Source organism: Montipora capricornis, chromosome 5 (assembly GCF_036669925.1).
Source record: "Montipora capricornis isolate CH-2021 chromosome 5, ASM3666992v2, whole genome shotgun sequence".
NCBI lineage: Eukaryota > Metazoa > Cnidaria > Anthozoa > Scleractinia > Acroporidae > Montipora > Montipora capricornis.
Window position 1 is genome coordinate 20,646,512 of NC_090887.1, and position 12,966 is coordinate 20,659,477.

The following is a 12,966-nucleotide window of genomic DNA, read 5'->3' on the forward strand; positions in this document are numbered from 1 at the left end:
AGAAAATAGAATAATGTAAAACGCGGTATACCGTAACGAAAAGTCACCACAAACCCACTCAATTTGTGGCCTAAAAAGGACGGAAACGCATTTTCCATATCATGAATAAAGTACCACAAAAGATAGAGGATTGCTATACAGCCTCTCCATACTAAAAAGAAAAGGAGAACAAAATAACCGGAAAGACTGGGTGACGAAGAGTGACAAAAGTCACTCGCGTCACCGAAATCACGTGACAGGAACCGAGTCTCTCAATCGTGCCAAATTTTTGACTAATTCGTTCCCAGGTCGCTTAAACATCTGAAAAGACTCTTTCTGTTCATGGGTGTGGAACAACGCGAATTAGTTCAGAAGACCAGATCACAGCATCAGCACCGCACTAGCGGTCATCGACAGTGCATGCGTGGCTTCGAATACCACCCAACAACTATCAGGATTTACCTCCTGAGGTTAAAACTTAAAAATGGCAGCGAGCCAGTATTCAATCTGAAGAACGCTGAAAATAATCGAAACTTCCCACTACGCTGGCAGGAACTGTGATATGCTGCAGGGGGGGCGGAGCATTTGCCAAATCCTGAGAAGTGTCCTTTTCCACGTTGTGTTCTCAAGTTGTTGACTCGCATAGGAATTTGAGTGGATCCGTAAATTGGAAATTTCATACTTCTGATGTCGATAAAATCAATACTGTAAATTTCCCACGTTTTACTCATAAAGTTCTCAAGCTTTGACTCAACAAACAACGAGAACGGATTATCAAGTTCCTATGAAATGAATCAGTGAATCCAATTTTCCCCTGAGTTTGTGCTGCATAACTCCTCCGACAAAAGGCAATGTAATAATACAGCCGATCAATCGGCATCATACTATAAGTTAAATGGTCTGAACGTCTAAATTTCGACGCTCATCGACAAATAGACAGAGGAATAAGTACCGCACAATACTAGAAATTTCCTCATGACATCACCACATTCTTTGCTCTTAAATGTTTTTGTGGATCATGAACATTCTTCCCTCGAGAGTGTCTCACCGCAGTTTTGTAATAAATCCTTTCTTCCTTTCTCTACTCATCGAATTTTACCGAAATACAATAGATCTGTCTCTAAAGACGGCTCAGGGTGAGTTATTCAACTAAACAATAATTTTGACTGTCTTGAAACTTGTTACATCAGTACATCGACGAACTGAGCAATGCTACGTACCTTTTCCACTGTCAAGACAGTGTAAAAAAAACCCAATACTCACCAGCCTATGAGTTTGGTTTTATTTGAAATACCATTCAGTTTTAAGCGGAAATCTCTAGGGCAGACAACATTTACTTAAACAAAGCGAAGGATTAGAACAGTTACCTGAGAATCGGTCCGTAAAACATGAAAATTAGGGTCAGAGATGAAACGATTTTCAACTGCAGCTATGCAGCGATGGCATTCGTCAGCCGAAAAAAATGATCTTATCATCACATAATATACCATATATCTTTTGCATCTTTTGCTTTGTGACCCGAAATCATATCTTTGCACTAAGAGAGCAATTACAGTGTAGCCATTTGTGTCTATTTATTCATGTCAACCATGCGGGAGGTGGTAATTTCAACTATGAACCTTGGCACCGGGACTAGAACACTCAAGTTCTCAAAAGCACTAACAAAAAAGTAGTTCCATCTTTCTGTTCTTTTATGCCAGCTGCTAGTGACCAGGTTTTTTTAGCCTTCGCAGCAAAGGACGATAAATCCTAGCGAAGTAAACGTTCTATGTAACTGGTATAATCGTCTAACACAATAAAGTGTATTTGTTACTAGATGTTTGGTAGCATAGTATGTGTTAAAATTCAATAACGATTCTGCATATGTTATGAATAAAATGATGTCCTTAATACAGCCCTGCAAAGGAAAGGTAACTCATCACAAGAGCTATTAGTATTGATATGCAAGTCTAACAAAAAGGAGTAAGTCACACGGCGGTGACCGAATTACAGCTTCAATTCGCTATGTAACTGACAAAGATAGCGCTGGCGAGAGGCATTGTGATCGAAAACATGACTTACAGTTTACAAGTTTTCGCGATACTTTGAAAAACATCGGTTTGTATTTTCCACGAGATTGCTTGAGATCCGTTCACTAAGTAGTCATATTTTACCACTGTCCGGCAAAGGAACCATCCGCCACTACTGATCTACTGATGGGAATCAAGGTATCTGGGCTACCTACTGAAAACATCATAGAAGTGTCTTCAGTGTTTTTTATTGAGTCGTGTACTGAATCGTTACCAATTATCAGACATTCCAGCTGAGATGAAAACAATTTATGGATTTTAACACCCTGCCACGGCCCTGAAATCTACCACGAAACTCTCAATTAGCTTTTGTTTTAAGACACTGACGCCTTTCTCACTGAATGTGCTGCATATTCGGCAAGACAGTTCAATAACGGTTATTCATTCATGCCATTCATTACTTGGTAAGTTTTATTTTATTTTATTTTATTAACTTTGCCAGTCAAGCTGGCAGAGCGCCACAACAGCTTGCGCCAATTACTGTGGCCCCTTTTTTTACCCTCCCAACCATGATACACAACAGAAGACAGACCACAACACCGGGAACTACAACTTGCCCTACAAGTTACTCAGAAGGTTCAGTGTGTGCTGTTTGTCTTTCCTTATTGCAGATCTGTAGTATTTTAAAATAACATTCCCATTCCAAGCGCCGATAAAGACGACGAAAACCGTACCGCAAAGTAAAAACTGTCGCTCTTTTCAAGGATCTTTCATATAAAGGCTTTCTTTATGAGCCAATTAAGGGAATTTAGATTCATTTTAACACAATTACAATGATTGTTAAAGCAATGTTCATCGGGATTTGAGTTCCGTGATGAATTGTTTCAGTTGAGGAAGGACCTGTCCCAGTATGGTAGACGAAAGGCAGTGTATCATGACAAAAAAACATATTATCACTGTTCACTCAGGCTATACTTAACATGTAAGCTGATTTGGTTCGCCTACAAGTCAGACAAAGGAAGTGGGCGACACGGAGAATGTCTGATAATGTGTTTGAATTCAATTCGACATAAAAAGATGAAAAACAGTATCCAACTCACGTAGCTGTGACTAAAATGGAATCCTAGAACTTTGCAACATCACAGTTTCCTATTCAGCGCAGAAGAACCATGTGGGAAAATGGAAGTAAGTACTTTGAAAACTCGAGCCGTTCGTAATATTCAAAATAAGCGCGCAACTGAACAATGCTTTCGTCTGCTGCTGTTAACATCATAATTACCCATTATATCTGAGCTAACTATGGGTGTTATAAAATCAATGAAGATTCCGTTTTGACCATATTGAATTAAAAGCTAACAAGCTTAAACTATGAAGGTATTCGAAGGAAAATTTTACAAATTTTGCCCAGTGTTTCAGTACTTTGGCACCAAGAACAAATTCTTTAGGAAAGAATACAGAAACTTTTAACATATTCTTGGCAGTGGAACTTCGAAATGAATAATCAAACATAAAAAATTATCGCTGAATTAGTAAAGGCCACTTGAGCTCGATTTTAAATTTGTGGGTCAAATAATCCCAAACCTCAATGTCGGATATCGTGCAGTGTAGTTCTAACTCAGTGAAACGAACTGCTTGTTGGTGATACCTCAACTGTTCATATATTTGCATCACAGACGATATTCCACTCTTGTGAGGTAAATAACTAACGATTGGAATATAAAAGAACCAGACTTTTTGAACGTTTTGCCAACGATATACTACCACACGATCTTTAAACTAAAAAAACAACTTCAAAGGCACTATACATCGGAAATGGTCTTTCGTTTGTCTATTTGCATAGAGTTATTTTAAGTTGGCCGATGAAACAGATCTACATGTGTCAATGTGAATCATGCAAGCCAATGACGCCGTGGAGTTTGTAACTCTCTTCATTCCATTCAGATAAAGAACTATATAAGAAAAACCTTATAAAGCTGATCGTTATTTATTTCATCACGTTATTCTATCCACTAAGCCAGAAAGTAATATTTCTTAATAAGAATTTATCGTTAAATAAGCTAGGGAGTTTATAAGCCGAATCAACCGAGGCCTATCATCTTGTAACTGCTTATATGATAAACGCCCATTGTAACAAATAACATCTCGTCAACTAAACTGCCAACCTCGATAATACAGTTAAGATTCTCTGCCCGTACACTGTTAATGAGCTTTTATTGTCCCGAAAGTCATTCACAGTGTTTCCTTTTTAAACAATCCAAAAATTATTAGAACCATTTTCAGTGTACAAAGTGGAAGCCAATGATCTATTCAAGCCATAGACACAATAAAGTTCAATTTAGGTGGTCGGTGTTAAGAATTTCTTTTAAAGTAAAAGTGGAGAGTGAAAAAGGACCCCATTTTTGTGCTTAGCGGATGACATAGAGATAGCAAGAGTTAACACAAAGTCTTTAAACAGAAGTCACAAAAGATGAATGACTAAACTGACACTAAGGATGATAAGAACAGACCTTCGCTATAAGATGCCATCTTGTTTTCTCCACCTCCGGAAGTGCGATTTTTGAGATTTCAGTGTTTACAAAAACGAGGTGAACATTGAACTTGCGAAAGCTGTACGTTGTTTGTACCAACAGTAAAGCGAGTTTGTTTGTAATGAAGATATCTAACACCACTCCCTCCAACTTCCGTCACTAAAATCAAACCATTCATGGTTTCAGATTGCTGCTTACAGTGAATAATTATAAGCGCAGATCCCAAAGTCACAGTAAACTGTTTAAAGTTACGAGGACGTAATAGCTGGTTTAGATTATCAGTTTGGTTGATCATCAAAACACTCGATCTCTTTCGTAACCAATACCTGATCTTTATTTGGAGGACAAAAGATGTCAACTAAGAATTATTGCTCAAATGAAAGCCGGAAACCTTTATGCTGCCGTGACTAAATCCATAGAAATACACTGATTGAAAATTGGCCAGGTTTCTTGTTCATCTCAATGACAAGTTACGCAAAGACCGCCGTATGTTGGAAGTGCTTCCAAATCTGACAAATTGAAACAAGTTGCACGACGCTATTAGATCATTAAATTTGATTAAACCAAAACAGGGTGAGGCTGAGCGAGCTGTTGGTTACTTTATTTTCTGTTTTTCAGTTTCATCAAGAAACCCTTCAAAATTCAGCGACAAGCGATGGCACACTCTACAGTTGGAGCCCTTAAATTTCCTGAGAGTTCTTTTTTTGTTCAAAATGGATTAACTTTATTAGTGCAGGAGGCGAAGTGGTTTTGTGATTTACGGGAAACGATTTCCCCGCCTTGATCACGAATCGGACTCACTTCGGTGGTCTTCGCCAAAAGAACCAAGCAAACCTTATGTCTAGTCAACTGGTTACCATCTGCCAGTTGGCGACTTTAAATGTCAGTTTCGATTTGAAATTATTTCCAACCGACTAGTTTGATAGGTACGTATACTTTTACCGGCATAAGCAAAGCATTTGATTTTGGTACAGTGCGCTCACATTCCAACCATATTATACACAGCACCCCCCAAACCACCAATCATCGCCCAATTTGTGGCATAACGTATCGTGTACAGATACAGTCACAGACGCACACATCATGATCAGTAAAAGGCAGTGTCGTTCGCCCATCGTCGAAACCGACGACAGCAACAAAAGAGATTTTTATTCGACTCCCGAATAACCCAGTAGTTCCTCCGTCGGTCAGAGAGGTCATCTACATTGGATCCCCGAATCCCCAAATTTGAAAGTCATACGAACAATCTATAGCTACTGTACAAAAGAAATGGAACCCAATTTTTAAAGGAAAATTAACAGAAAGCACAAAGGAACTGGCTCGCTTGAGAAATAAAAAAAAAATCTTAAGTATTTTATACTTTCCTTTACTTCAATGTCCTCTTATAAATAAGAATGCGAATTCACGAAGGCTTAATTAAAAACAACAAGCTTACAGTGAAGACATATGCCGCAATCGGAATTTATTGATAATTGCTTAATAATTCTCTAATGTAAGTGTGTGAGCTCCGCCCACAGAATATCCCGCCGTTACATATTTTATTCTAACCAGGCAACATTTAGCTTTGAATTGAGACTACCTTGCATGTGATTATCATGTATTTGATAAGTCTCTAAATGCCCGGTATTACCGTGTTCGTAAGGAGTTAAAATGTCGTATCACGTTTACGCGCCTGAGCATTATTTTTGTGCCGATTGATGTAAAGATTGAAGTGTTCTTTGCAGACGTAATCATCTTAATATCAAATGGGTCCAAACCACCTGTTGCTATCTTATCCGTATTTCTTCACTCAAATGCACTTGAAAACAAAACAGCCTCTCACGAAAGAGAGCGTGTCGAAAACTATGCACAAAAATGTCGGTTAATGCAAGATTTGTTCAAAGAACAAATGGAAAAGGATATAGATTGATATAGATGTGAAATTAGCCAATATGGTAAGGCAGTATGATGAATTATCGTGCTTAGGAAGTTTGTTCAACAGACAGGGTGGAATTGTTTGTCTTCAAAACAGACAAAAGCCGGATGTGGCTTTTAAATGTCTTCTCATTCCACAGGAGACACTTGAACTTAATAACACCTTGTATCCAAGAGATATAACTTACAAATGTGATCGCGTCAATCATACTGTATTCTGCTGGCAATTGGACGGTCATCTCAAGACTACATTATTAGAAAGTTATTTTCGCAATTGTCGAAGGCTAACATCATAAGGACGTTACGGCGTCGCTTGAGTCGATTATTGTTGGATAACGTAGGTTATTTTGCTTCTGCCTTGGCTATTACGTCCAATCGACGTTTGTTCTCTAACAAGATCATATCTAATCAAAAAGAGCGGAAATGGCGATCTTGAAGTAAAACTAGAATGAAGAGTGTAAACATTCAAGAAGCTATTTTTGTGTTAACCTTTTCACCTCTCCTTTTAATTGTAAGTTCAAAATCAACAAAACGTTTTTAAAGTTTCATTTGCAAAAAAGGAAAACAAACACAGTAAAAGGAAACAAATGTTCAGTAGCTTTTATTTGACTTTCCACAGGACATTGATAATTGGGACCATCGCGTGTAAGATCGCAAAGATTACCTCTAGAAACTGTTACCCAGTTTTGATAATTAGAATTGTCACACCTAAGAATTTTATACAAAGACCACGAAATTGTAGTTGTGGAATACAAACTTGTTTTTCAGGTTTTCTATTCAAGTTATTTCAAGTTTTTTTTTCAGGCCAAAAAGGCGTGTCCCCCAACAAAAATCAAGTCAGTTTTGAAGTGTTGACTCTTTGAAGAAAGAATTTCAAACTGATGTTTGAAGCCAAGGAAAACAGTTTATAAAAGCATTTCTGATGCAAGTGATTAACTTATTAAAGTATTTAAAGATTAAAGCACAAATAAATAACGAACTGACTCCCGTGAACCTTTCAAGCACCTGGGACACAAACACGCTATTCTGGGCTTTTTCTCTACCAATGGTAATCAGTTTTTGTCTCAGAATTTTTTTCCCACACTTGACTTGAAAACCTTTCTTGACTGAAAGTGAAACTTTTCAACTTATGTCATTACATCACTGCTCTTGAAAGGGATCCTTTCCTGTGCCCACGTGCGATATACCACTGATTGGAGGAATATATCCAAAGGTACTGGGTGGCCGAAAGCGATATTTTATGCTATCGAATAGCGAATTAGAGATTTCCTTTTTTTGAAAATTTAAACATATTTTGAATTTAAGCCAGAAGCACCGTGAAAGTGCTCATCGTGGGGGTTCATGTAAAATATCCCACCAACATTCAGTTGTATCACTCAAACAGCAATTAAAGGTGGTGTCGCATCAACCGATACTAGGCGTGAAAAGCTTCCTTTGCTTACAAGGACTTTACGACCGCCCTAAAAGTGTTAGTACATTAATTTGCTATAAACGTAGAGAATGGCAATAACTTGCCTGAACTTGAGACCAATAACTTGCCCAGTTGACATTCGATATATTTTCCTCATTTTCCTCAAGCAGCAAATTCAGTATTAGGGAAAATGCTCTTAAAAGAAATTTTAACTCAGTTAAAAACAACGGACAGGAAATGATCTCCGAGAAGGTTCTATTCAGATTTGGGGAAGTGTACGTCTCCTCTTCTTTTAAAACGGATACAATTCCGATCTTTTTAGTAAAAATAATATGTGATTAATATATTTGCAACAATCAATCTAAGGACTAAAATGTCACGGTTTGTAGGCCCACGACTAGAACAAAATAAAAGCCGGCATGATAGAACACCAGCCAGCGGAATTGGTAATCAAACACCAGGCATAAGTAAATAATTTAAAAACATAAACAGTTGGTGAAATCCGTGATCAAATTCGCTGCTTTTTCACGTTCCCTCTCAGCGGCGTTTAGTAAAGTAAATCTGTCCTCTAACGCCAATAACTCTGGAAATGTTAAAGTGTAACCGATCTACGTATAATTTTCCAGACGTTTCCAGAAGTTTATGTTGGCAAGGATAGGGTAATGCCGGTTGCTAGGAAACCTTGTGACGCTTAAGACTAACTTCAAGGCATAAAATAGTCAAGTCTTTCCTGGAAGGAATGCTTTGAAAATGTTAAAACCATTAGCGACTTTTGTTCAACTTACAGCAGTCACTTAATCGTGTAAATTGCGAAAATATCATACGTGCATGACTACCAAGTTTCGAATGAGAAAATGATTACCATTTTTTTTATTATTTAGACGGCTGGAAATGCTGTGTTTACTTCACGAGACAGAGTAATATTATTTGGCGTGTTTACTGATGTCAAAGGCGCATGAGCAGGAAATTATTATTATAGCGCTAAATCGATAATTTAATAATACAGCACGAACCGTACTGAAGAGCCAATGCTCTTTCGTTTACATCTTTGATGAACACCAGAAAAAAATGCTGCTGCAATAAACTTTGTCGGTACAGTGCATTGCAAAGAATCCTCTAAAATATAAACACCGAGTTAACCAGTTTCTCCATGAGAGAAAGTTGTTTTCTCTGAGACCGTCAATTTAGTACGAGAATCATCATCATCATCATCATCAAGTGCGATCTACCAGAAGTAGGTCGGCTATTATGGATCTCCAGCTGTTCCGATCTTCCGCTCGTCTCACATCCATTATAGGTGTGTCCTAGCTATTCCTTGGAGTTCTTCATCCAGATAACTTTTGGCCTCCCCCGTTCTCTTTTCTCTTTAATTTTGCCTTCCAGTAAAAATTTTTGGAAATTGTTTGGAATGTTTGGAAATTGCAATGTTTTGAAATTTGGCAATTGAGAATAAAATATCCATTTAACAACATATCACATCTTTCTTTGCCCTCGGATTGTGGAGTAGCGTTGTGACTTGTATCGCTGAGTATGTACCCTCCCTGCAACCATGATCATCCCATGGAGGACAGACCACAGCACAAAGGCACTCCCTTTCTTACTCTTCGCGACTAATGCGTGGATTCTTTGAAGTCCCAGACAGTCAAGTTGAGTGAAAGGTATATTTGTTTCCCTGTCGATATCACTTGACAAACAGAATCTTTAATTTTGGATGATCAAATTTCGCTTTCCAAGAGATTTATCCTCCAAAAAGTCTCAGGTCAAAGAGACCAGCTTGAAACACGTGCAAGTGCAACCATTCAGATACTCTTAAATTTAGATTCACTGTATACAGAGCTACCAAGGACAGATAAAATCAACATTGTGAAGACGCAGAGGCATAGCAGGTACCGATACCAAAAGATATCGAATAATCTAAATCCAGGCGAATCGTAAATAACTGGCTATGCACGAGAATTGGAAGGGAAATGTAAAATTACAAACAGACCGTACAAACTTGGCAAGACGTCTTCACAGTAAACAACACCGCAGAAATAAATTATTCTACCGGAAAAAGCTCAACATTAAAACCCTGGAAATTCAGATATTCAAAACCAATGCAAAAGCACTTTACAAGAAGAAGACAAAAAGATCCTTAACTGCCTCACATGAAAAACGTAGTCCGTATAAGTTATTCCCTCTTTTATAATACTGTTTTTATGCATAGAAAGAAAGTCTCCGTGACAGAAAAGGCCGGACGAGGATTTTGTTTTTGTTTTTAAGTTTCAGATGAAAATTCACATTTGCTATAAATTTTTTTTAAAGAAAACAAAGTAAGGAAAGAAACGAGGATTGTAAAAGGAAGCTTTGGCGTTTCCTTATTAGTTTGCCTTTTGGTACAAAACATGTCATTGTTTCTTGTTAAAAAATGGTGACTTAAAAAAAGATATGAGAAATAATTGCTTAAGTTCTTTATCAGGAATCAAATAAAAGGAAAATTATTTTCCGTACGAAAAATGTCATTATTTGTTGGACAGGATCTCAGAAGCGTTCAAGTTTTTTTTTTCAGTTTCTAATATTATTATATGCCCACGGAATTGAAATTGGATTAATTTAAATCTTGTGTAAACTAAGTTATTAAGGAAATAGGAAAATAAATTTCGGAAACGTCAGCTTGGATTTATACAAAATTTTACGAGAAACAGAACATAGTTTGTGTACATCCTTATGTTTGACGAAATGTCACAGAACGCAACAAGGAATCACCAATCATTATTTATTGTTTAATAAGTTACGTTCACAAACCGTTTAACAATGACCAATAAGTTTCTGACAGCGGCACCTGATACCACACATATAAATGAGACAAAGGCTTGAGTCAACACCACGGTTTAGTGATCAAATATCTTTGCACAGTAAACGGCGATTTTTAATTAAAGTTAGTGTTATTAAATATTGTTGGTTATACAAAGCTGGTCCAATAGGCAAACAGAGGTTTTCTATATCTCTTTTGTTACTACTACAGCTCACAGTCATCAAGCCACATTATTCTCCCCATAAAATTAGATATGGTTGCGAGAGATCATAGATTTGACATCGGTATTACTTCGTCCAAGAGTGGAGAAGGAAAATTTAAACGTACATCTTGGTTCTTTGAGCCTGAAGAGGCATTTCCTTAGCTTTGCCTATAAATTTGGGATGTCATGATCTTCTGACACAAAAGCACAGTTAATGATGTCTTTTTAATTTTTACCTGACAGTCATAAAGAGCTGAAAAAGAAAACCACAATATAGTAAAAAAATATCGTTCACATCTCTCCAAAAACACCTGGGTCTCGTTGAATGGACGGAAACCATGACTTTCTTTTTTTCAAGAAAAATGTGCGTTTTTCCCCTTTTGGCTTTTGTGCTAACGGTAGTAGCTGCAGAACTGTTTCTTTACATGAAATCGTGAACTGTATTTTCGCAGGAAAATATCCTTTCAATATCAAGGAACAAGGCTCTAATTAAACGTTAATAACAAGGAAATCACTGACGCTTTGAACAAAACTTCCTGAATCGTACAAAATATAGGAAATTTAAAATCTAAATAAAAACCTGTTTATATTACTGTGTCAGCCAATACAGCTACTATTCAAACCATTATTGGAAATCGTCTTGAGAAAGATCCCCCATGCATGGACTCAGTAAAACCCTGACTCGGAATTTCCTTCCATTTAGGTAGCCCACACTGCGGCCGAACCTATAAAGTAGCAATATTACACTAAAGATATTATTGTTTGTTGTCTCAAATTTGCCGCATATGCTTTTGAGGTCGTATCTCTGCTCTTGTTGTCTTTCATGACCAAAAGACGTCGACGATTGCGTGTAAAGGATTTCGAAGGAATAAAATTTAATCCCACAAAATATTTGTTTTTGTGGATAACATCCTAAAGTTCCACCATGCAAATCAACGTTTTTGATCAAGCAGTACTTTTTCTGTATTGCTGGATGCTGTACTCGTTGCCTTTAACTCTAACTACATGGATGAAATACTCAAGTGTAGCCATTCAAATGAAAGCAAATGAGCAGAGATTTTCTGTTCTTCTGTTTATTTTGCTGAACAGATAGTCACGTCTCACTTTTTACGATTCTCATAAGCGTCACTGTGCTATTTATTATAAGTATAGTTTTTGACTGCGAATAAAATCCGATTAAGTGTGGTCCTTCAGGTAAAACTACAGAGCAGCACTTTCTACACGGACCTTTATTCTTCATATCTCCGTATTCTATAAATATCGAGTCCGCCAGAGGATGAAGTGGTCAAGGATTTTCGCAATTTAAGCAGTATCTGAAATCATATAAAACCCGGATATAGGTATTACGGGGACCCATTCTTATCAGAAAATTCTGTAGCCAATTTTATCTTCGCACGAAAAAGTCATCTTGGATGGCTATTCCTTTCAGGAACCGCGTTTTGTCTTGTTTGCGTTAAAACAGCAAGTGGATCATGATTTGAATAAGGAAATAGTTTGACGATCACCATCAGCCGATTCCTACAACAATACCTTGGTTTTGTTTTTCTTACCTCAGACGATAGATAGTAGACAAAGCAAAACAATTTTTGTTATTTCTTGTTGATTACTAACTTAATCTTTGCGATTCAATATTGATGCTATGGCTTAGCGAACTTGTTTAAATATTTAAATTCAAAAGAAACTTGATCTCCTACAGGCCAAGAGAGGCGTACCAAAACGTTATTTTTCTTAAGAGCAGTTGGTTTTCTCTTGAAAACAAGAAGGTAATCTTAAACGCGGAGTTTTGTTAACTGATTCGCGTGGTCTTCGTTCTTCAGTTAAAAGACCCAACGATGGAAGATGTGAAAAATACTCTACGACCATATGTGATATTTTATGTTCACACTCTACCCTCTTCGAGCGCTGAAGAATAGACCATTAAACTCGAAGCAATCAAGAAAGATCAGGCTTTTAGTCCTCTCGATTTTGAATATCGGCTTTTCAACTGGAAATTTTCTCAACCAGTTCTTTGTGATTTGAGGGCAGACGTCCGCTTTTCACTACCCAATGGCATCAGAGCACTGAGTCCTTTACACGCCGTAACCTGTTGTTTTAGCCTCGAGGTACGGAAATCGATAAAAGACTCGTCG

The 12,966-nt window shown here is 37.4% G+C and overlaps 1 long non-coding RNA gene across 1 annotated transcript; it reads left to right on the forward strand.

Moving 5' to 3' along the window:
• Positions 1-2,651: 2,651 nt before the first annotated feature.
• On the forward strand, positions 2,652-8,269 carry LOC138049929 (uncharacterized). The gene is made up of 2 exons (XR_011132491.1): positions 2,652-3,173; positions 5,135-8,269. It is a non-coding gene; the product is annotated as an uncharacterized lncRNA (long non-coding RNA).
• The last annotated feature ends 4,697 nt before the right edge of the window (positions 8,270-12,966 follow it).